At 40.8% G+C, this 22,823-nt stretch overlaps 1 protein-coding gene across 1 annotated transcript in view; it reads left to right on the top strand.

The window, feature by feature from the left end:
• Positions 1–22,823, top strand: part of RGL1 (ral guanine nucleotide dissociation stimulator like 1) — a 141,129-nt gene that overhangs the window by 39,807 nt on the left and 78,499 nt on the right. The gene's annotated exons all lie outside the window — the stretch shown is intronic.

Raw genomic sequence — 22,823 nt, 5'->3', positions numbered from 1 at the left:
TATATAATTAAGCTTGATCTTTTTTTTTTTTTTTTTTTTTTGCGGTACGCGGGCCTCTCACTGTTGCGGCCTCTCCCGTTGCGGAGCACAGGCTCCGGACGCGCAGGCTCAGCGGCCATGGCTCACGGGCCCAGCCGCTCCGCGGCACGTGGGATCTTCCCGGACCGGGGCACGAACCCGTGTCCCCTGCATCGGCAGGCGGACTCTCAACCACTGCGCCACCAGGGAAGCCCAAAGCTTGATCTTTTAAAAATTATTATTAAATTGACTTGGTATTGGGAAGAAGAAAACTGTCAGCTAAACGATTGCTTTAGAATCATGAGAGTCCTCATCCACATCCGTGTATTCTGGGGTTTCTTGCATAAGGAAGGAAAGAAGGAAGATAGGGTGTTCTGTTTGACTTAGTGAATATTGATTTTTAACTAGATTTTTTAAAATTTGAAAGTAATAGATGCTCGTGTTAAAAATTCTTATACCATAGAAGGGTATAAAGAGAAACGTTAATGTTTTCTCATATTACTACTTTTTCCCAAATAACATTTATTAGGTTTTTTAAAATACGTGGAAGTAGGAAAAAACAATAGACACAGACTGTAACCTAATTAGGCAGGTAACACATATTAACATTTTAAAAATAGAAGTAATCCATGTATATAAAGTTCAAACAATTCAGAAAATTATGAAAAAAAAGTAAGAAATAAAAAGAAAACATTTCTATTTCCCCAAGTCCCATTTCCAGTCCCATTCTTCCTGGATAATAACTGTAAATTATTCCTTCTGTATTATTCCCAAGTTTTTCTGGGTGCATAGAAATGTGTATTTATATTTTTTTACTTATGTATGATATTTATCATATATATTTACGATATAAATAGAAATCATAGTACGCAGTGTGTTCTGCACCTTGCTTTTTTCCCTTATCTTTATCTTGGAGATGTTTTTACTCAGTAAGTTCTTCAACATATGTAAAGGGCTTAGAACAGCGGCTGGCATAGTGAAAGCTCAAGAAATGTAAGTTATTGTTATTTTAAAGTCAGCACATATAGATAGATTTACTATATTCTTTTTAGTGGCTTTACAGTACTTATTGAATGGAATATTCTATGGATGGACAGTTAAGCTCTCTCCAGTTTAATTTGTTTTTAAACTTTTAAACAATGCTGCAAAGAGTGTCTTTGAGTATATATTTTCTAAGTATTTGTTGAGAACTCTGTAGGATAATTTCATTGAAGAGCAACTGATGGGTCAAAACTTATAAGCATTTTAAAATGTGAAAGATGTTGCTAGACTGCCCTCCAGAAAGCTGTACCTACCACTCTCCTGTCCATAGAAAATGAGAGCGTCCCTTTGCTTTCCCTACACTCTTGCCAGCTATATTTTCATGTCTGCAATTGAAACCATCTCTGCTATCATCTGTCCATTGAAAAGTAGCTCATTGTTTTTATATTTATGTTTCTTACATTTATGAGTGAGGTATAGCATGTTTTAAAATACTTATTGGTCATTTGTGTTTTTTGTGCACTCTCTGTTCATATCTTTATTTTTATTTTGTTATCTAATTGTTGATCATCTAATTATAACTCTTTGTATATTATCAAAATTAGGTTTTTTTGCCTATCATATGTTGGAAATATTTTTTTCTAATTTGTCCCTTGGTTTTAAAAGTTGTTTACAAATATTCTTTTTTATGAAGACATTAAAAATTCTTTTTATGCAGTCATGTTTATCAGTCTTAAGAAAGGCCTTTAATAATCTAATTCTGTTACGATGTGAATAAGGTTATTGATAACAGTGAGTTTTTCTCAAGATATTTTCCTCATAGATGCATATAGAGTGAAATCGTTTGGACCAATGGTTATTGATATGTTCATATTCAGGAACATTCACAAAACGTCTATACTTTATTATGCAGTGATCCGGTTAAGATAACTCTGGACTTCGACATAGGTGGGAAGTTCTGTAGTTTTTTTTCACATAGCAGTACTTAAAATATTAAGCCTGGAGTATAAACCTGTGGGATTAGTGAGTCATTTCTTTCATAGTTTGTTTGCTTGTATAATACCTCACACCTATAAATAGAACCTGAAGAATTATATGAATTTTCTTTCCACTGTTTCATATTTATAAAAAGGATGCAGTATGCTAACTGTTGGCAGGCAGTATGAGGAAATAGGTCAACACATCAAAAACTCCTACAAGTTTTCTTTGGAATTGGTAACCTCTTCTGCTTATGGGGTAACTCCATTGATAATAGGCCACAGATGTCCATAGTCAGTAAAAGAGTACACGTGAATTCCAGCTGCTCATCATAAATAGTGGGCATACACACAGGAACTAGAGTGTTTAGTCTGTGGCTTATGTACATCCAGCTTTTATTTGATGATTAAAAAAAATCGGTTTGTTCTCCTATCACGGTGGGTAGACATTTTTGGATTGTTAAAATATTACTAGATGACAATTGTTAAATGACAGAATCAACATGAATTCAAATTACATTTAATTCAAACAACCATTTAAGGTATAACTGAATGAAGAGTTAAGATATATCTTGAACTGTTTAGGTAGGCCAAGGCTTGACCTTGAATTTAATCTCATAGTCAGATCCTTTGATTCTGACATGAGTGGAATCAACACATACTGAATGTCTATAAAATACCCAGTGCTCTGCAAGACACCATGTGGACGAAGCAGAAATTTGAGACTTGGTAAGTTCTCACCCTTGTGATGAATTTACTGTGAAGCTGCTGGTATTTAACCTCCAGGGGCCCTCACTTGCAGTACACTCTACGTAATTTATATTCATAATTTTATATTCTTTTTCTTAGAGAGGACCCCTCAGACTACATATGCTGGCCCCACAAAACATGGATCCACCCTGACAACTTAATATTTTAGTGCAGAAGATAATTACGTGCAGAAAACAAGTAGACAACTACTTAAAATGGTGTAATAGTGAAACTCTGACATGTTCTACGGAAGTTCAGAGAAATAAATCCCACTTATTATGCTTCCTCTGCAGAAATTTGGATTTGTCCATATATGTACAAACTTCATTACAAATATTTCTTCCTCATTCCATTTCCTACTCTCTCTTATATCCTGTGGCCAAATGTTAATCTTTGATTTTAACCAAAATGCAGATTCTGTGAAACACTCGGTTCTTAAATTGGTTGTCGGGGGTTTTAATGTCTGCAATTGGGAGGTAAGCAGTAAAGCTGCATGAACTTGCCTTTTCTGAAAATAAGCTAGATACTCTATTTTATTATTAGTAAATTGTGGTAGACTTGTTTTTGGGTCGCTGGTGTTCTGATGTTATTTTTAAAATGATTTCTCTTGGATTCTTAATAGTAGATTACTTATCCTTTGTGAAATTAACGCCGAGAAGTTATTACGGGATGTGCTAATCCTAACCAGTCATGAATGAATTGAAGGCAGATGCTGTGGCATTTATTTCCCTCCAGAGAAAAGTATATTTGAAATCAAGCTTTGATTTTTCTTAAGACTTCCAATCGTGTGGCTTTTCTCATATGGAACTGTTTGCTTTCTGTGATTTAAAAATATTTTTAATAGTTCTTTTCATTTTGCTAATATGAGCCTTTGTGATTGACCAGTGGACAGTGGTTTGAAGTCATATATGGCTAATTCCTTGTGTTTGCTTTATCCCTTACTTGGGGGCGATCAGCAGTTAACAAGAAATCCTGTTTTCTGTGCTTCTCACTGTGGCTCAGAGTTAATTCTAGGGCTCATTGGCTTCCTTTTATCCTAAGAGAAAGTTTGAGTTGTGGTTTAGCTGTGTTGGGGCTTCGAGATTTTATTTTTTCTAACTTTAAACATACATTTCACTTAAAAATATATTCTTCCCACCATACCATTAAAAAAAAAAAAAGTGAGGAAATTGGATACCACTGAAAATACCCAACCTCAGATGTAGGGAGAAACCTACTTCAGCTAGTGACCCTCACTGAGAACCATGAAGTGTCTATACAAATATCTAGATTTTTCTTCAGATAGCTGTCACATAAGCTACTTTTGGGCTCTTTCTTGGTCATTCTCTCTTTCTCTGATATCAGGAATGAGCAGAACTGCCAAGGACAAACGTAATGGGGTGAACTAAATCTCTAGAAACTTTTGCTAAGCCGCTAATGGCACTCAGGTCACAGTTTGGAAAGGACTGAGTAATAATCTGAATTGCCCCTTCATTTTGAGTGAATTCTCCCAGTGCAGGACTTTTAGAGAATAAAGGTTGAAGCCATCCCATAAACACTATGCTTTTCAGACCAATCTGACTTGAATTTGCTTGCTTTAGGTCGTAGAGAGGAGACTAATTCAGTGGGTCTTTGAACTTATTTCTTATTCCCATGTTGGATTGCCATGCATTTTCACAGACTTATATCTTATTTAGTCCATTTATCATTACCTGCATGTCTACAGATAAGAAAATTGAGGCTCAGAAACATTCAGTCAGTAAGAGGCAGAGTTGGAATTAAAACCTATCTCTTTCCGACTTGGAAGCTCGTTTCAAGCACACCAAATCACCTCCCATGTCATTTAAAGTGTCATTTAAGGGACTTCCCTGGTGGTCCAGTGGCTAAGGCTCCGCGCTACCAATGCAGGGGGCCCGGGTTCGATCCCTGGTCAGGGAAGTCGATTCCACATGCAGCTAAGAGCTCATATGCGGCAACTAAACATCCCGCATGCCACAGTGAAGATCCCATGTGCTGCAGCTAAGACCCGGCACAGCCAAATAAATAAATATTTTTTAAAAAGTCATTTAAAAATGTTACTTTGAAAAAATTAACTAAAGAGAGCATGGGCTCTAGGCATGCGGGCTTAGGTAGTTGTGGCACATGGGCTCGGTAGTTGTGGCACACGGGCTCAGTAGTTGTGACTCGCGGGCTCTAGAGCGCAGGCTCAGTAGTTGTGGCACAGGGGCTTAGTTGCTCTGCGGCATGTGGGATCGTCCTGGACCAGGGCTTGAACCCGTGTCCCCTGCATTGGCAGGCGGATTCTTAACCACTACCCCACCAGAGAAGTCCCCATGTTAGTGTCATTTTTAAAGAAAGGGATGACTTGGGTATCCCACTCAGCTATCCTTTTCTCTGATACCTCAATTGGTTTTCCTTGGAAACTGGATTTCCTGAGGAACACTCCCTTCACACAGTTGTGAGCAGGTCATTTGAACATCAGTGCTCCTATTCATCCATCCATTGACATGATATTTACCAGGTGTTTAATATCTACCATGTATTGTGCAAGGTGCTGTGCATATAATGATAAACAGACTGGTCATGACTCCTGCCCTCTTCATGCTTAATGGCTGAGAGTAACATTAAATAAGCATACAAACAAATGTGTGTAATTAAAATCGATACAATCCTCGGGAGGTAAGAGCTAGGTTCTATGACAGAGACAATAAGAGAGGATTGCGTGGGGGAGGACGATATTATCAAAACAAAACTGGATGTTGGCCAGTGATATTAGATGGTTAGATAGGTCATGGGCCATCAAGGTCCCTGCTGGGTCCATGGGTCTGGAGTGTTTCTGTTTGTTTGATGTACTCAGACCAAATCCCCTGACCTGAATGTACTACTTCCCAAAGAGAACTCTTCTTGGAGGGTAGGGAGATAGCAAGTGAAGAAGCTTGGGAGGATTTATGCAGATATATTACCACCATGGGGATAGTAATCTTAAATCCATATTTTATGACACCTGGAGTAGTAACACCATCATGTGTAAAAGCTGATGCACCACCAATAACCGGCAAGAATGGAGCTGCCCTTGCCAGTGAAGCCAGTTCCTCCACAGCATAGAGAAAGCGATCAAATATAAAACTTGAAAACAGTTTATTTATTTCCATAGATTTTGTCATAAGTGCCGAATATGCTTCCCCTTCCTTTCAGAGTCTGAAGATATTTTATGGGAAAAGCAGTTTTCCTGTCTTTGTTTTAGTCATGAGATTTATGCCTGAGGTATAGTGATGGTTAAGAGCGTGGGCTTGGGAGTCAGAAAATGAATTTGATTCTGGTTTTGCACTTCTTACTTGCTCTGCGGCACTGGGCAGGTTGCTTTATCTTACTAGCTTCATTTCCTTATCTATAAAATGAGTGAAAAATAACCTAAGTTATAGGGCTATTATGAGGGTTAAGCTTGATGATATAAAATTCTTATTATAGTGGTTGGCAAATATTAAGTGCTTAAGAGATTACCATTACCTTGTTTTCCTTTCTTCATGGCACTTATCACTATTTGAAAGTACCTTTCTTATTTTTTTAATAGAAAAATTTTTTAAAATACTTATTTATTTATTTATTGGCTGGGTCGGGTCTTACTTGCGGCACAAGGGATCTTCATAGCAGCATGTGGGCTTCTCTCTAGTTGCAGTGCACTGGATTCTCTCTAGTTGTGGCATGCGGGCTTAGTTGCCCCACAGCATGTGGGATCTTAGCTCCCTGATCAGGGCTCGAACTAGCATCCTCTGTATTGCAAGATGGATTCTTAACCACTGGACCACTAGGGAAATCCCTGAAAGTACCTTTCTTGTTTATCTTGCTTATTTCCTGATAGCTGCTCCTATGCAGAGACCATGTCTGTTTATTTCACTGCCGTAACCTTAGAGAGGAACGGTATCTGGCAGTAGATGCTTAGGAACTATTTGTCTAACAAATAAGTAATCACTATTATTCATGCCTATTATGAGCAGGTGCACTGGAAGATACAACAGTGAACATTACCCAGCTTCTGCCTACATTCAGTGGGAGAGACTAATAAATCTACAGACTCATACCGTTACTGTCAAGGCAGTTAGGGCTCAATGTGTGTTTTAAAAAAAATAGACTGTTTTCAGAATTACCATATGATCAGGCAATCCCACTCCTGGGCATATACCCTGACAAAACTATAATTCAAAAAGATACATGTACCCCTATGTTCATAGCAGCACTACTCACAATAGCTAAAACATGAAAACAACCTAAATGTCCAACAGATGAATGGATAAAAGAAAACAATGTGGTACATATATATACAATGGAATGCTACTCAGCCATAAAAAGGAACAAAATAATTCCATTTGCAGCAACATGGATGCAGCTAGAGATTATCATACTAAGTGAAGTAAGTCAGAAAGAGAAAGAAAATGCCGTATGATATCACTTATATATGGAATCTAAAATATGGCACAAATGAACCTGTCTACAAAACAGAAACAGACTCACAGACATAGAGATCAGACTTGTGGTTTCTGGGGGCGGGGAGGGAGAAGGATGGACTGGGAATTTGGAGTTGGTAGATGCAAACTATTACATTTAGAATGGATAAATGACAAGGTCCTACTGTATAGCCCAGGGAAATATATGCGATCTCCTGGGATAAACCATAATGGAAAAGAATATTAAAAAAAGAATGTATGTATGTGTAAAACTGAATCACTTTGCTGTACAGCAGAGGTTGGCATAACATTGTAAATCAACTATAATTCAATAAAAAAATAGACTATTTTTTAGAGAAGTTTTAGGTTCACAACAAAATTAAGTGGAAAGTACAGAGACTTCCCATATAACTCCTGCACCCAATCATACCCCCACTATCAACATTCCCCCACCAGAATAGTACACTTATTGTAATCATTGACACATTATTATCACCCAAAGTCCATAGTTTACATTAGGATTCACTCTTGGTGTTGTACATTCTATGGGTTTGGACAAACGTATAATGACATGTGTCCATCATCATAGTACCATACAGAATAATCTTGCTTCACTAAAAATCCTCTGTGCTCTGCCTCTGCATCCCTCCCTACCCTACCTTAGTCCCTGTCACTCACTGATATTTTGACTGTCTCTATAGTTTTGCCTTTTCCAGAATGTTTTATTGTTGGAATCATACAGTATGTAGCCTTTTCAGAATGGCTTCTTTCACTTAGTAACATGCAATTAAGGGTCCTTCATGTTTTTTCAAAGCTTGATAGCTCATTTCTTTTTAGTGCTGAATAACATTCCATTGTCTGAATGGACCATAGTTTATTTACCCACTCACCTACTGAAGAACATCTTGGTTGTGTCCAAGTTTTGGCAGTTATGAATAAAGGTGCTGTAAACATCCATGTGCAGGTTTTTGTGTAGACATAAATTTTCAGCTCTTTTTGAGTAAATACCAAGGAGCAAGAATTTTGGATCATATGGGAAAAGTATGTTTAGTTTTGTAAGAAATTGTTAAACTCTCTTCCAAAGTGGCTGTACCATTTTGTTTTCCCACCAGCAGTGAATGATCGTTCCTGTTGCTCCACATCCTTGTGATCATTCGGTATTGTCAGTGTTTTGGATTTTTGGCTATTCTGGTTCGTTTGCTTCTCCGTATATACTTTAGAATCAGTTTGTCAAAATCCACAGAATAACTTGCTGGGATTTTGATTGTGATTGCATTGAATCTACAGATCAAATTGGGAAGAACTGACTTGACAATATTGAGTCTTCCTATCCATGAACATGGAGTCTCTCTCCCTTTATTTAGTTCTTCTTTGATATCTTTCATCAGAGTTCTGTAGTTTTCCTTATATAGATCTTGTGTGTATATATATATACTAGATTTATACCTAAATATTTTAATTTGGGGGGGAGGGTGCTGATGTAAAGGGTAATATTTTTTAAAAAAATTTTTTATTGGGGTATAGCTGATTTACAACGTTGTGTTAGTTTCAAGTGTACGGCAAAGTGAGTCAGTTATACATATACATATATCTACTCTTTTTTAGATTCTTTTCCCATATAGGCCATTACAGAGTATTGAGTAGATTTCCCTATGTTACACAGTAGGTCCTAATTAGTCATCTATATATAGTAGTGTGTATGTGTCAATCCCAGTCTTCCAATTCATCCCTCCCCTGCCGCTTACCCCCCACCCCCCCGTAACCATAAGTTTATTTTCTACATCTGTAACTCTATTTCTGTTTTGTTAATAAGTTCATTTGTAGCCTTTTTTTTTTTAGATTCCACATACAAGTGATATCACATGGTATTTGTCTTTCTCTGCCTGACTTACTTCACGCAGTATGATAATCTCTAGGTCGATCCGTGTTGCTGCAAATGAAGGGTAATATGTTTTTAATTTCAAATTCCACTTGTGTATTGCTGGTATATAGGAAAGCGATTGACTTTTGCATGTTAACCTTGTATTCTGCAATCTTACATACTAGTTCCAAAAGCTTTTGGTTGATTCTTTTGGATTTTCTATATAGACAATCATGTCATCTGTTATCTCTTCCTTCCCAATCTATTGATATATACCTTTTATTTCCTTTTCTTTTCTCTTTGCATCAGCAAAGACTTCCTGTGCAATGTTTAAAAGCAGTGTGAGAGGGGACATCCTTGCTTAGTGGGAAAGCTTTGCATTTCTCAGCGTTAAGTATGATGTTAGCTATATTTATGTAGATGTTATTTATCAAGTCGAGGAAATTTCTTACTATTCCTAGTCTGCTGAGAGTTTTATCATGAATGGATGTTGGATATGCTGTTTCTCATCTATTGATATGATCATGTAATTTTTCTTCTTTAGCCTGTTGATATGGTGGATTACATTAAGTGATTTTCAAATGTTGAACCACCTTTGCATACTTGGAATAAATCCCTCTTGGTTGTGCCTTGTTTGATTCAGTTTGCTAATATTTTAAGGATTGTTGCATCTGTGTTCATGAGAGATCTTGGTCCATAGTTTTCTTATAATGTCTTTGCCTGGTTTTGGTGTTAGGGTAAAGCTGGCCTCATAGAATGAGTTATGTAGCAGTCCCTCTGATCCTGTCTTCTGGAAGAGATTGTAGAGAATTGGTAAAGTTTCTTTATTAAATGTTCGGAAGAATTCATCTGTGAACCCCATCTGGATATCGTGCTTTCTGTTTTGGAAGGCTATTGATTATTGATTAAATTTCTTTAATAATACAGGTCTATGCTGATTGTCTATTTCTTCTTGTGTGAGTTTTATGTAGATATGAATTTCTGACCTATATCACTTTCCTACTCCTTGAAGAATTTCTTTTAATATTTCTTGCAAGGCAGGCCTACTGGCAACAAATTCCCTCAGTTTTTGATTGAGAAAGTCTTTATTTCTCTTTCACTTTTAAAGAGTAATTTTGCAGCGTAAAGAATTCTAGGTTGGTATTTTTTTTTCCTCTCAACACTTTAAATATTTCTTTTCTTGCTTTCTGAGGAGATGGCATATATAATTCTTATCTTTGCTCCTTTTTAGTTAAAGTTAAGGTTTGTTTTTTGCTCTGGCTTCTTTCAAGATTTTTTATTTATCTTTGATTTTCTGAAGTTCGAATATGTAGTGTTTTTGGCATTTACACTGCTTGGTGTTCTTTGAGCTTCCTGGATCTGTGTTTTGTGTCTGATGCTAATTTGGGGGAAATTCCCAGTCATTATTCCTTCAAATAGTGCTTCTATTCCATTCTCTTCCTTCTCCTTCTAGTATTCCCATTACACATATGTTATGCCTTTTGTAGTTGTCCCATGGTACTTGGTATTCTGTTCTGGTTTTTTCTTTTCTCTCTCTCTCTCTCTTTTTTTTTTTTTTTGGTTTATTTGTTTGTCTGCTTGCTTTTCAGTTTTAGAACTCTTTTCTTATCCTCAAGCTCAGAGATTCTTTCTTCAGCCATGCCCAGCCTATTAATGAGCCCCTAAAAGGCATTCTTCATTTCTGTTACAGTGTTTTTGATCTCGATTCTTCCTTAGAATGTTCATCTCTTTGCTTATATTATCCATCTGCTCTTATATGTTGTCTACTTTTCTGATTAAATTTCTTAGCGTGTTAATTGTAGTCTTTATAAATTTCTGGTCTAATAATTCTACCATTCCTGCTATATCTGACTCTTGTTCTGATGTTTCTTTAGTCTCTTCAAAATGTGCTTTTTTGCCTTTTAGCATGCCTTGTAATTTTTGAATAAAAGGTGGATATGATGTACCAGGTGGAAGGAAATGGCATTCAGTAACGTACTTGTAATGTACGGGGGTGGGGGACAGGAAGGCATTCTGTAGTCCTGTGATTAGCTTTCAGTCTTCTGGTTAGCCTGTGCCCCTGGACTGTGAACTTCATCAGTGCTTCTCTGTTGTTTTTATTTCCTCCCTTAGGGAAAGGGTGGCTAAAAGGGCCTGGAGACGGGTATTTCCTTTTCCCCATGTGGAAGGCTAGAGAAGACTAGAGTTAGGTATTTTCCTTACCCAAGGTAGGTGAAGCTGTGACAAAGCCCCAGCAGGTTAGACTCTGGTAAAATTTTTTGTCCTGAGGGCAGGTGTTGTTAAGAAGAACAGAGTGCTCTAGTGTATTTTAATGGTTCCTTTTCCCCTTCCCTTGCTGGAAGCATGAGGAGGTTTTTCTCCTATATTAACTATGATAACCTGGTCAAGTTCCTGGAGGTAAAACTCATAGCAGTGTGGTGCTGTGTCTATGACTGGGTCCCCCTGGAGTTTTTATCCCTCAGACTTGTCCACACTAAGTCTGCATCAATTACAGTTCAGCATTTGTTTCCCATGGAGATTTCTGCTCTGCTCTGTTGTGGTTTTCTGTATCAGTCTGACGGTCTCTTCAGTTTTAGTGGGCACGGGTTTGCCTTGTGACCACACGTCTCTGACGGATCTAAGAAGAGTTGTTGATTTTCCAGTTTGTTCAGCTTTTTACGTGTTGTTAGGATGAAGTGGTGACTCCTAAGCTCCTTACTTGCTGGACTGGAAACTGGAAGTCCTCTTCTGCCCATTTTTTCATCAAGTTGTTCATTTTCTTATTGTTGAGTTTTAAGAGTTTTTGTACATTTTGGATAACAGTTCTTTATCAGTTATGCCTTTTGCAAATATTTTCTCCCTGTCTGTGGCTTATCTTATCAGTTTCTCAATTGAATGTGTACTTTAAAGAACCCCCCCCTCCCCGCACCCTACCCCCCCCCACCACCACCCCGGGAACTGTGAGGTGGTTGTAGCGAACCTCCTTTTAAAAGCTCATAACACAGATCCATTCAGCTCTTAAATGCTTCCTTAGCATAAGAAGCTGGGTAAGCATTTTTGAATTGCACACAGAAATGTTCCAAATTACTTTTTGTGAAACCTCACTTAAAAATAATTAAGCTTTAAAAGAAAATTAGTTCTGTAATTAGACTAGGCACTTGCCAAATATTCCTAGATTCATGCTGCCATGCAGTGCTCATTGGATTCCCTAACTCCCTTCTCTTTTGGTAGGAGCAAGGTTTACTAATATCTTCCCTTTGTTCTTCCAGGTCCTAAGAGAGGGGGTTATGAGCAGAGAGCACTTAGGGAGCAGGTATTGGAATCTAACCTACTTAGAGGGCCTCACAGCATCTTATACTAGTGACGACCATAAGTCACTTCCAGGTGCTTGTCTCTTTATAACAGTAACACTTATATTAAATGTTACTATTAAACTCATAGTACAATTTTTCTACACTTCTGTCTCAGAGTGATTTATGTCTAACTTCTATCACTTATGTAGGAAAGTTTTTCAATACCATGCCATTCTCTTCATTTATTTTAGTAACTTCCCTCCATAACTCTCAACAAAATCAAGTGGAAACAAACAGAGTGGTTGGTTCATCCATTGAATCTTTTGTCCCACCGTGCATGAAAAAGTTGAGATTTATTGGTCAGTTGATTCCAGGATGCTCATCCCATTTATAGAGTGGGAAAGCTTTCAGGAAATCCTAACATTGCTTTGTTTCCTTTTTTAGCTTTAAATACAGATACACTGGATATCCTGACGAGGGTGAGAATTTATTTAAACATGAAGGCCATTTCTTAGGATTTTTGTTATAGCAGATGAGTTTGAATAGATTTTGTCCAGGTTTGAGTGTTGATGACCACATAGGCAAGAAAACCCTCTGTTTGTGTATATGTTATAGGTTTTTAAAAAAAGACAGATTGCTTAAAGGTAAATTGAACTCAGATCTTATTTCCTGTGGCTATTAGGACGATGAAAGTATTGCTGATAGAAAAGAGGATTGTAACAAGGGCTATGAGAATCTTTGGGTATCGAAATGCTTCTAACATCGAAAAGAACGTTGAAAACTTTTGTAGGGCACATGCTTTGTGAAGGATCCCATGCTCTTGCTGGCTCATGCTTTATCAGGGGGAGAAAGAGGGTTTATTTCATTAAACCATAGAAGATACAACATTTATAATAATTTACACTCCCAACTGTGGCAGGCAGAATAATGCCTCCCACCCCAAAGATGTCCAGTCTTAATCCCTGGAACCTATGAATATATTGGGTTACATGGCCAAGCAGAATTAAGGTTGCTAATCAGCTGACCTTTTAAATAAGGAAGTTAACTTGGAGTATTTGGTTAGGACCAGTGTAATCACAAGGGTCCTTAAAAGTGAAAGGTGGAGGCAAAAGAGAGAGTCAGAGAAAAAGATGTGAGGATGGAAACAAGATCAGAGAGATACTATGTTGCTGGCTTTGAAGATAGAGGAAGGGGACCCTGAGCCCAAGGATGCAGGGAGCCTCTAGAAGCTAGAAAAGGCAGTTAAATGGATTGTCTCCTATAGCAGCGGTCCCTAACCTTTTTGGCACCAGGGACCAGTTTCGTGGAAGACAATTTTTCCACGGACCGGGGTGGGGGTGGGGCAGGGGATGGCTTCAGGATGATTCAAACACATTACATTTCCTGTGCACTTTATTTCTATTATGATTACATTGTAATATATAATGAAGTAATTATACAACTCACCATAATGCAGAATCAGTGGGAGCCCTGAGCTTGTTTTCCTGCAACTAGATGGTCCCATCTGGAGGTGATGGGAGACAGTGACACCCGAAGGTCCACCTCAGATCATCAGGCATTAGATTCTCATAAGGAACGCGCAACCTGGATCCCTCGCGTGCACAGTTCACAGTAGGGTTCATGCTCCTGTGAGAATCTAATGCCGCCACTGATCTCACAAGAGGCGGAGCTCAGGCAGTAATGCGAGCGATGGGGAGCAGCTGATTTTAGCCCAAGGAGACTTGTGTTGGGCTTCTGACCTACACAACTATAAAATAGTAATTTTGTGTAATTTGTTTGTGGTCATTTGATGCAGCAGCGATAGAAAACGAATACAACATCAACAAAACTTTTGGTCTTGTTAGGGAACAAGGGAAATTGTTCATGATTCGATAGGAAACAAGGAATTCTTGTCAGAGAGATTGACTCTAAAAATCTAGTGCTTGTGGGCTTAGGGAAGTTGAAGGTCAAGTGTTCGCTCACCTTCACCTTGTTCTGTTCAGGCCCTCATGCCCTGTTCAGCGTGGCCCACACACTCAGCTCTGGAAGCATGGCCTGAAACAAAGGACAGGGCTTAGCCACTACCTACAAGCATTGTTCCTCTCTCTTCCCTGTACCTGTGGCTCTGCTTTGGGTTAGCCAGAAAAGTTTAATTTGGTGCTGCTATAGAAGTACATCCAACTGTAATCACACGAGGGAAAATGGAAATAAGTTCTCTTCACTGCTGGGTTGCTTGTCTTTGGTAAATCTTTATTTTTGTCAAAAGGACCCAACTCTCACCCAGCATCACAGTGGGGATTCTCCATGGGAACATGTGGCTGGACAGCAGAATCTGGATGGTAGTGATGGTTCTGCTAGAATAAACACTAAAAGGTTGCTGTCAAGGACTGAGCCTCAGAGCTTCACCAGGCTAGCTTTCTTTTCTGGGAATGAAAGAAAAATGTTTCTCTCAAGTAGCTCTTTTTTGAAAAAAAAATTTCACTTGGCAAAGGGAGGCAGCACATGCAGTTATCTTTCTTTTTTAGAAAAGAATACCAAATTGCCGAGCAGGTTTTTAAAAAATGTGCTTATGTTTGGAAACTACAAAGCAAAACTGACAAAAAAACCTGAAAGGCAAGGTGCATACATTCTGAGTGATTATCAGAAAGTTTTCAATTCACCTTTGATAACCTAAAGCTATGGTTTTGACCATTTTCTAGCAGTTGGTGGGAGGGGTTGATCACAAACCCCTTTAAGAATCTGCTAAAAACTATGGACCCTCTCTAGCAAAAAAACAAAAAAAAAACACATCACCAAATTTGGCTTATGGCTTAGGGATTCGCAAACTTCCCTAAGTTCATCCAGGGACCCTAGGTTGTGACTCTCCAGGCAAAGGTTTCCTAGCATGAGTGACAGGACCCTGTAGGTGGCCATTAGGAGTCAGAGGAGGGCACTGCTCCTAGTATGAGTATGGTTCTGAAAAGTAAATTCATTAATTTCATTAAAGTAAATGCAATGTTTTTTTTTTTTTTTTTAAAGGTATATCTCTGAAACTTTAAAAGGAAAAGGGGACTGGCTGTTTTTGAGTTAATTTTATTTATTTATTTTTTTAATCACTTTTCTCTTACTTGACATTTCTTTTTTTTGTGGTACGCAGGCCTCTCACTGTTGTGGCCTCTCCCGTTGTGGAGCACAGGCTCCGAATGTGCAGGCTCAGCGGCCGTGGCTCACGGGCCCAGCCGCTCCGCGGCATGTGGGCTCTTCCCGGACCGGGGCACAAACCCGTGTCCCCTGCCTCGGCAGGCGGACTCTCAACCACTGCGCCACCAGGGAAGCCCTGACATTTCTTTTTTTTAACCTTTTGTGGAGTGAACTTAGCCCTGGAGAATGACTTCAAGATCCTAGTCCTGGGAAATGTAATTCTTTTGCCTTTGGTCTCTACTGAAGTTGCCAGCAAGCACCAATTTAGATAAATGGATGTTATATTGAGTTTTGTGAGCACAGGGGAGAAAAGTAGTCTCCAAACTGATGGGATACCATGATACTGAATTCATTGTCATTGTATTTGATTTTACGTAGCATTTTTCATAAGATTCTTTTTTTTTTTAAATTTTTTGTCTGCGTTGGGTCTTTGTTGCTGCACGCAGGCTTTCTCTAGTTGCGTTGAGCGGGGGCTACTCTTTGTTGCGGTGCGCGGGCTTAATGTGGTAGCTCCTGTTGCGGAGCATGGGCTCTAGGTGCGCGGGCTTCAGTAGTTGTGGCACGTGGGCTTAGTAGTTGTGGCTCGCGGGCTCTAGAGCACAGGCTCAGTAGTTGTGGCGCACGGGCTTAGTTGCTCCGCGACATGTGGGATCTTCCAGGACCGGGGCACGAACCCGTGTCCCTTGCATTAGCAGGCAGATTCTTAACCACTGCACCACCAGGTAAGTCCGAGAAGATTCTTGAAGAGCTCTGCAAGAGCATCTTTTTGTGGTCGGGGAAAACTGAACCACAGGCTCGCACTGACTTGTTAATAATGTATTAATTCATCTTAAACCTAAGGAAAATCCCAACTTGTAGACAGATTCTGTGGTTGTCAGGGTGCTGCCTGCTCCCTGCCCCCAGTTGTAACCTGTTTCTTCTGTCGACCTTCTGACCTTTGTTGTGTCTGCAGCGGCTGTAGCATGCTAACAAGACAGATTCGCAGCTGATGGTTTAGAATTGTTACCAATTACAGGTGGAAGAAGGAGGCACCGATGAGCCACCAAGCTCTTGGGGGCAGTAAACAGGCCAGAGAAGAGAGATGGGTGACAAGGACCTGCAGTAGAAAATAGAAGAAACCTGACAGCAAGGGCATGAAGGCCATCAGACTTGAGAAAAAACTTTAAATGTGAATGAGAAACAAGTTATAGCAAGAGACACCTTTTCATTTTCTTTCCCTGGCTGAATAGTGACTGTAAAGTATTTGTCCTTTTCTTGGTCTCCCTCTCAGACAGTTGTAGGTTGGGGCTGGAGGTGGAGATAGTATTGTCAAGGGAAATCTTATAGTGTCTTGAAACCATCAAGTGGAACAGAAATACTAGGTACTTTGGCTATTAATGTTCCCTTAACTATCAGGGAGATGGTAAAGGGAACATTAATGTTCCTGCTACCATCATCAATAATATGGAGATAATGTGACGAATTGAAGGGCAAGGAAGGTGGAGGGCCCTTCGCAGCAAAGGCCTGGAGGGGAGGACTGAGGCTCCTTCTGGGTTTTTTGACTTTTTTTCTGATCATGGGAGAACTTTGCCTAGAGAACGAGACCTCGTGAGTGAAATCACACTGCCTGGTTCTCTGTTTGGCATCATTGACCCCTTCCTTTCTTGCAAGAGAACAAGGAGTTTTTGCCTGTTGTCTCTGACCTTTGTCTTCTCCTTGAATAACTGGCTCCATGGTGGTAGCAAGACCTTTCCAAGGTAGGCTTGGTGGCCGTGACCCAGTTGTCAGGTCACCCTTGGGTGGAGAGGTGCCTGCCGTGGAGGGTATTACTCGGAGTGATTAAAAACAAGCCCCTGGCTGCTCTGTGGTGTGCGGTCTGCAGTCTTAATCAAGGCCTCACTTGGTGTTCCCGACATCTGCAGGCTGTTTCACTGTGTCATTCTTCTGAGTCAAGGTCAGCTTCTGAACATTTTCCTCATACCTGACCTGTGTTCTTGTGGGTCAGTTAAAGAAAAAATGCTTCAGATGTTCACAGGCTGGGGTTGATTAGAAAAGCAAAGGCTCCCAGAGGTCCTTGAGTCAGCAGCTTCATGTGAGGTCTCTCCTGCCTTAACTTCCTCCTCTCTGTTCTTTCATCATCCCCAGTAAGTAGCTTCTTCCCTTCCCTCCCCTCCCCATCCTCAACTATTCGTGATAGTAGAGGGCATTAATGAATTCATTTGGCAAATGTTTAGTGAGTGTCCGCTAAGCGCAGGCTCTACTCCAGGCTCAGGGCATATAGCAGTAAGCGAGGTAAAAGGGTGAAAGCAAAGCCCTGACCATGGCCGGCCAGGCCCTCGTGATCTGCCCCTGCCACCTGCATGCTCGCCTCCTTCTCTGTCTCCGCTTCATCTGTTCTGCTCCTTCCTCACTGGTCTTCTTGACATTTCTCAAGCGCACCATCCTGCCACTGTCCCAAGGCTTTTGCCCTGGCTCTCCCCTCCGCTTGGAAGGCTCTCCTCCTAGAGATGTGTGTGGCCCATTCGCTCGCCTTCTGGAGGATTTTAGTTCACTGTCACATTCACGTCAGGCCTTTCCTGGGCACTCATGTGAAGCAGCTACCTCAGGCCCTCCAATCATGTCTGAGTGCCCTTGGCTACTTTATTTTTCTCCATTGCACTTTTCACCATCTGACTAGTATATATTAACTAATTACTAGTTTATTGCTTATCTCCCCCCACTACATTGTGCTCCATGAAAACAGGGGCTTTGGTTAGTTCACTGCTATATCCTCAGTGCACAGAATAGTACCTGAAAATAGGCTTTAATAAATACTCATTGAATGAGGACTGAATGAGTGAAAGAATGAATGACTGAGTAAGTGAAAAGCCCAAGGTTTCTAACCTCAAAGAACTTATCATTTGGTGGAGGGAGACATAAAATAAATAAACAAAATAACTATGGTTTGTGTGATCGGGTGTTGACTCAGCGACTGGGCTCTAGAGTCTGACTGTCAAGGTTCAAATCCCTCCTTTACTTACTAGCTGTGTCTTTGAGGGCAAATTACTTAAGCTCTCTGGGCCTCATTTTCTCATCCATTAAATAGGAAGAATAATAATACCATCATCTAGGATTATTGTGAGAATTAAATGAAACAATCCATATAAAGTGCTTAGCACGGTGCCTGGTATATAGTGAGCTTTCACTAATTATTAACTGCTGTTATCATGGGATCACTTGCCGTAATCAAGTGGAGCCTGAAAGGTTCTTCAGGATTATCCCCATCCTGGTCTGATGTTGCTGAGACTTTTCTGTTAGAGAGTAAAGGTTAGAAAGCACCCCCGCCGCCACCACCAGAAGTACTGCCCCTGGGGATAACTTTATCTTAAGATTTCTTTGAACCACAAGTATCCCTGGTCGTCCCTTCAAACACATATTAAACGTTTTATCTGCACAGATAGGCTCCAAACAATACATCCATCCCCCCTGGAAATAACTGTTTCCTGTTTAAATATTAGCAACCAGTTAAACGTTATATTGAGGGTTTTTTTTTCTTTTTCTAGTAAATTTTAGGCTGCAGTAAAAATTGCGCAAGGCTGTACTTTAGGAGACGTTTGTAAATCTTTCTTTTGCCTTGTGATACAGAGAAAACCATGTCAGAAGTCATTCTGATAATTTGTATTTTAAGGTTTATGAATTGCCATTTAAAGAAGGGCAGTTTGGTAAGCCTTCTTAAGAGGTTCGAGCTTTGATCTTAAATTCTAGGGAGGTTTTGCAGAAATTGGAGGTGACATTGTTGACAGGTTTGTCTGTAGCTACTCATTAATTAAACACACACACACACATACACACCCTTTATTTACTCCCCTGGAGTAAATGAATTGAACTTGACTTTGGTTTTTGATGGGAAGCTATGAGAGGGTCCAGGAAACATCAAAGAAACACTCTTAATCTCATAAAACTAACTCCTAACTCTCAAACGACCTAGCTTGAACGTCAAAGAGTTCTTGATTCCAGTGCTGGTCTAGTTTCTTTTCTGTAAGGCTTTAATTCTCCTTAATGATAAGAAAAGTGCAGGGGCAAATAATCGTCCCCTCCCCAGTCCGTTAAATTCCAGAGGGTTATAGGCTTTTTAATTTTATCTTGCTTCTAAAGGTCTCCTTTGTAAAACTGTATATACATTTTTTTTTGTATTCTTATACTGCTTACACCTTCAAGGTCTCAGCTTTAAGATCTTAAAAGTTCCTTTCACATTTTAATTTTAGATTTTTGTAACGATCACAGCTATCCTAAAGCTTTTTTATGCTCCTGGACCATTAGAAATGAAGGCACAGACAGGTTAAGACACTTGTATAAGCAAAAAGCCAAAGAATGCCTTTATAGAGACAAATATGAACCTAGTCGTTGGGAAGTTCATTTCCATGTCTGCCTAGGGAACCCCACTAGACCACTCATTTGCTCCCAACAAATAGCCATCAGCATGCCTGCTGGGTGCCAGCCCTTGCTTTAAGCTCTAAAGAGTAATGAGCAGAAGAGACAGAAGTCCTGCTCTCGTGGGGTTTGTGTTCTAATGGACAATAGCTGTATGAATTGCACAGTATACTAGAATGTGTTAAAGGCTGTGGAGGAGAATAAAACAGTGGTGTTAGTGTTGGTTTACATAGGATGGTCAGGGAAGGCCTCGCTGATAAAGTGACATTGGAGCAAAGACCTGCAGGGGCCCAGGGAGTGCACCATCGGTGTGGGCGTGGGAGGCGGTGGCAGTGAGTGTGCAGAGATTCTGAGGCAGGAGGATGCCTGGCGTGTGTGTGTGTGTGTGTGTGTGTGTGTGTGTGTGGTGTGGGGAAGCAGCAAGGAAGCCAGTGAGGCTGAGGGGAAGTGAGTGAGTGTAGGAGACGTGGTCAGAGATATCAGGGGCAGGTCACTTAGGGCCTCAGGAGATGGGTAAGATGTTGGCCTTTCCGAAGAGTGGGAGCTGGGGGAGGGTCTTGAGCAGAGCAGCGGCATGAACAGCATCGCTGCGGCTTGAGGCAGACATGCCAGGAGAGGCGTTAAGCGCCTGTTGCATGGATCCAGCCAAAGATGGTGGCAGTGTGAGCCAGGGCAGAGTGATGAGAAGTGCTGGGATTCAGGATATGTCATAAAGGCAGAGCCAAAAGATTTTTCTAGTGGATCGGGCAGAGAAGAAAGAGTTAGGGATGCTGCAGCCTTTAAAGAGCCTGAGTGCCTGGACCGTGTGCGCCACCACACACATGCCTTGTTATTGATGGTCCTGATTGGTCTCCAAGTTATTATGAACCAATCATGCTGGTCCTGACTATGAGCCTCTACTCATAATACTCTGCTGGCCGGGAGAAGTATCCATGTGGTCTTCTGAGCAGATGGTACCGGGTTCATTAAGGAGAGAGGACGTTGCTCCCTCACCAGTGTAAGTTACTTAGTGCTTTGTGACACCGTCTGACTGCACCTGTGGCATCGCATTCTGGGAGCAGAACTGTGATGGGTGCTCATGTCATCCCAGCCAGCATCTCAGCTCTGAGTCTGAAAAACGCAGAGAAAGAGCAGCAGAGTGTGAGAAGCAAAAGTAAAGACAAGGAATAGGAAGACCAGGGGATTTTTAGTATGAACATCTCTGGAAAGAAAAATATCAGGTGCAATAAAATGTGTATCTTTCCCTCGTGAAACTTTTTCGCTTTTATTTCGACCTCTCAGAGGTTCCAGTTGGAAGATAAAAGATGCAATATTTCCGGGATAACCAGAAAGAGAATTAATGAAGGAACACAGAATGTGACCAAAACGAAGGTTAAGTCCCGCATTTAGTCACCGAGGGCTGGAAGGCGGGAGTTTATGGATCACTCAAGTCAGATGGGTGGCGGGCACAGTGGCCTCCCTCTTCACTGTACTTACCCCATCTTTCCTACTTAAATAAACCAGAGTCTGTTGTGAGGGAACATGAGGACAGGGTTCGCTATGACGGTGGCCAAAGAGAGAGCCAAGAAATCCCACTCTATTTATTTACTAGGAATCTCATTTCCCAGCCCTGCCTTGCCCACATGGGGCTGCATAAATCTTAATCTGACTGAGTTCTTATCTCAGGGAAAGCAAAGGGTAGCCCTGGAAGCCTCTAAATAGCAGGTGCAGGACAGAATGAAGAGGAACAGGGAGGGCGGAGGCCAGTGGAAAATATCTCTGGGAGGCCAAGGAGTCTATAAGGCTGATGAGCTTGAGAAGGAGCACGTGGATGGGGGAGGGGGCTGATCCCTGCGGGCGTAAAGTAGAACCTGCCGGGATAGGGCGATGGGGAGACCAGATGGACTGGCATTCTGTCAAACCAGATGGTGGGCTTTTATTTTTAAAAGGGCTTGTAAATCCTAGGAACAAGGAACCATAAGGGTACTGGGGTTCTTAATCCTATTAGTAGAAGACAGAAGTGTTCTCTTTAAAAATGTAAACCCCACCAGTTATAGAATTTCTATTATCAAAACTTTGGGACAGATTACCAGCTTGTGAAACTCCAAGGAATCTCTGAATTCTCCACTGATGGGAAGAGAAACTGAAGAAATAGTCCAGGCATTATAAGTTAACATAAAGGCTCCTCCTTAGGAGTCTAAAGTGAATTTACTAAATGAACATTCTGAACCAAACAAAGCATGATATATTTGTATGAAATAGACTTGCTTACCTATGGAGTTGGAAGGACATCTAACAGTGTAACCAGGGACTGATCAATGTTTTTTTTTTTTCTTTTTGCGGTACGCGGGCCTCTCACTGTTGTGGCCTCTCCCGTTGCGGAGCACAGGCTCCGGACGCGCAGGCTCAGTGGCCATGGCTCACGGGCCCAGCCGCTCCGTGGCATGTGGGATCTTCCCGGACCAGGGCACGAACCCGTGTCCCCTGCATCGGCAGGCGGACTCTCAACCACTGAGCCACCAGGGAAGCCCCTGATCAATGTTTTAATAAGTTTTGAGTTTGTAAAGAGACAAATTTTAAAATTTAGGCACCTATTGCTTTCTAAACCGTTGTTCCCCTTTGTCCCCCTTCCCCAGTGGCTGGGGAAGCCTAGATCAGCCTGACCTCGGTGTACACACTGCTGCTCTCTTGGTTGCTGAGACACGAGGATTCTGTTCTTCAGTCCTTGTCTCTATCTCAGCCTTTACTTGAGGGTTTGGAATTATTTCCATCACCTTCCTCCAATAGGACCTATCCTCAAGGAGACCAGACTCATAAGCAGAGCATGGAGTCGTCATCTTGTGCCCATGTGTGGCACAGGCGTGAAGGTTGTGCAAGCAAAGCCACATCTTCCTTCAGTAGCTACACAGAGAGGTTGATGCTCCAGAGTTCATGAGGAATCTCCCACCTGTGCATCACATAACGCCTGATTCTCCTGCTAAGAGGAAAAGAGTAATTTCATCGAAAAAAATCCAAA

This window comes from Monodon monoceros, unplaced genomic scaffold (assembly GCF_005190385.1).
Source record: "Monodon monoceros isolate NGI ecotype Baffin Bay Population unplaced genomic scaffold, NGI_Narwhal_1 Super_Scaffold_18, whole genome shotgun sequence".
Classification (NCBI taxonomy): Eukaryota; Metazoa; Chordata; class Mammalia; order Artiodactyla; family Monodontidae; genus Monodon; species Monodon monoceros.
This window is presented reverse-complemented; position numbering and strand designations above follow the sequence as displayed.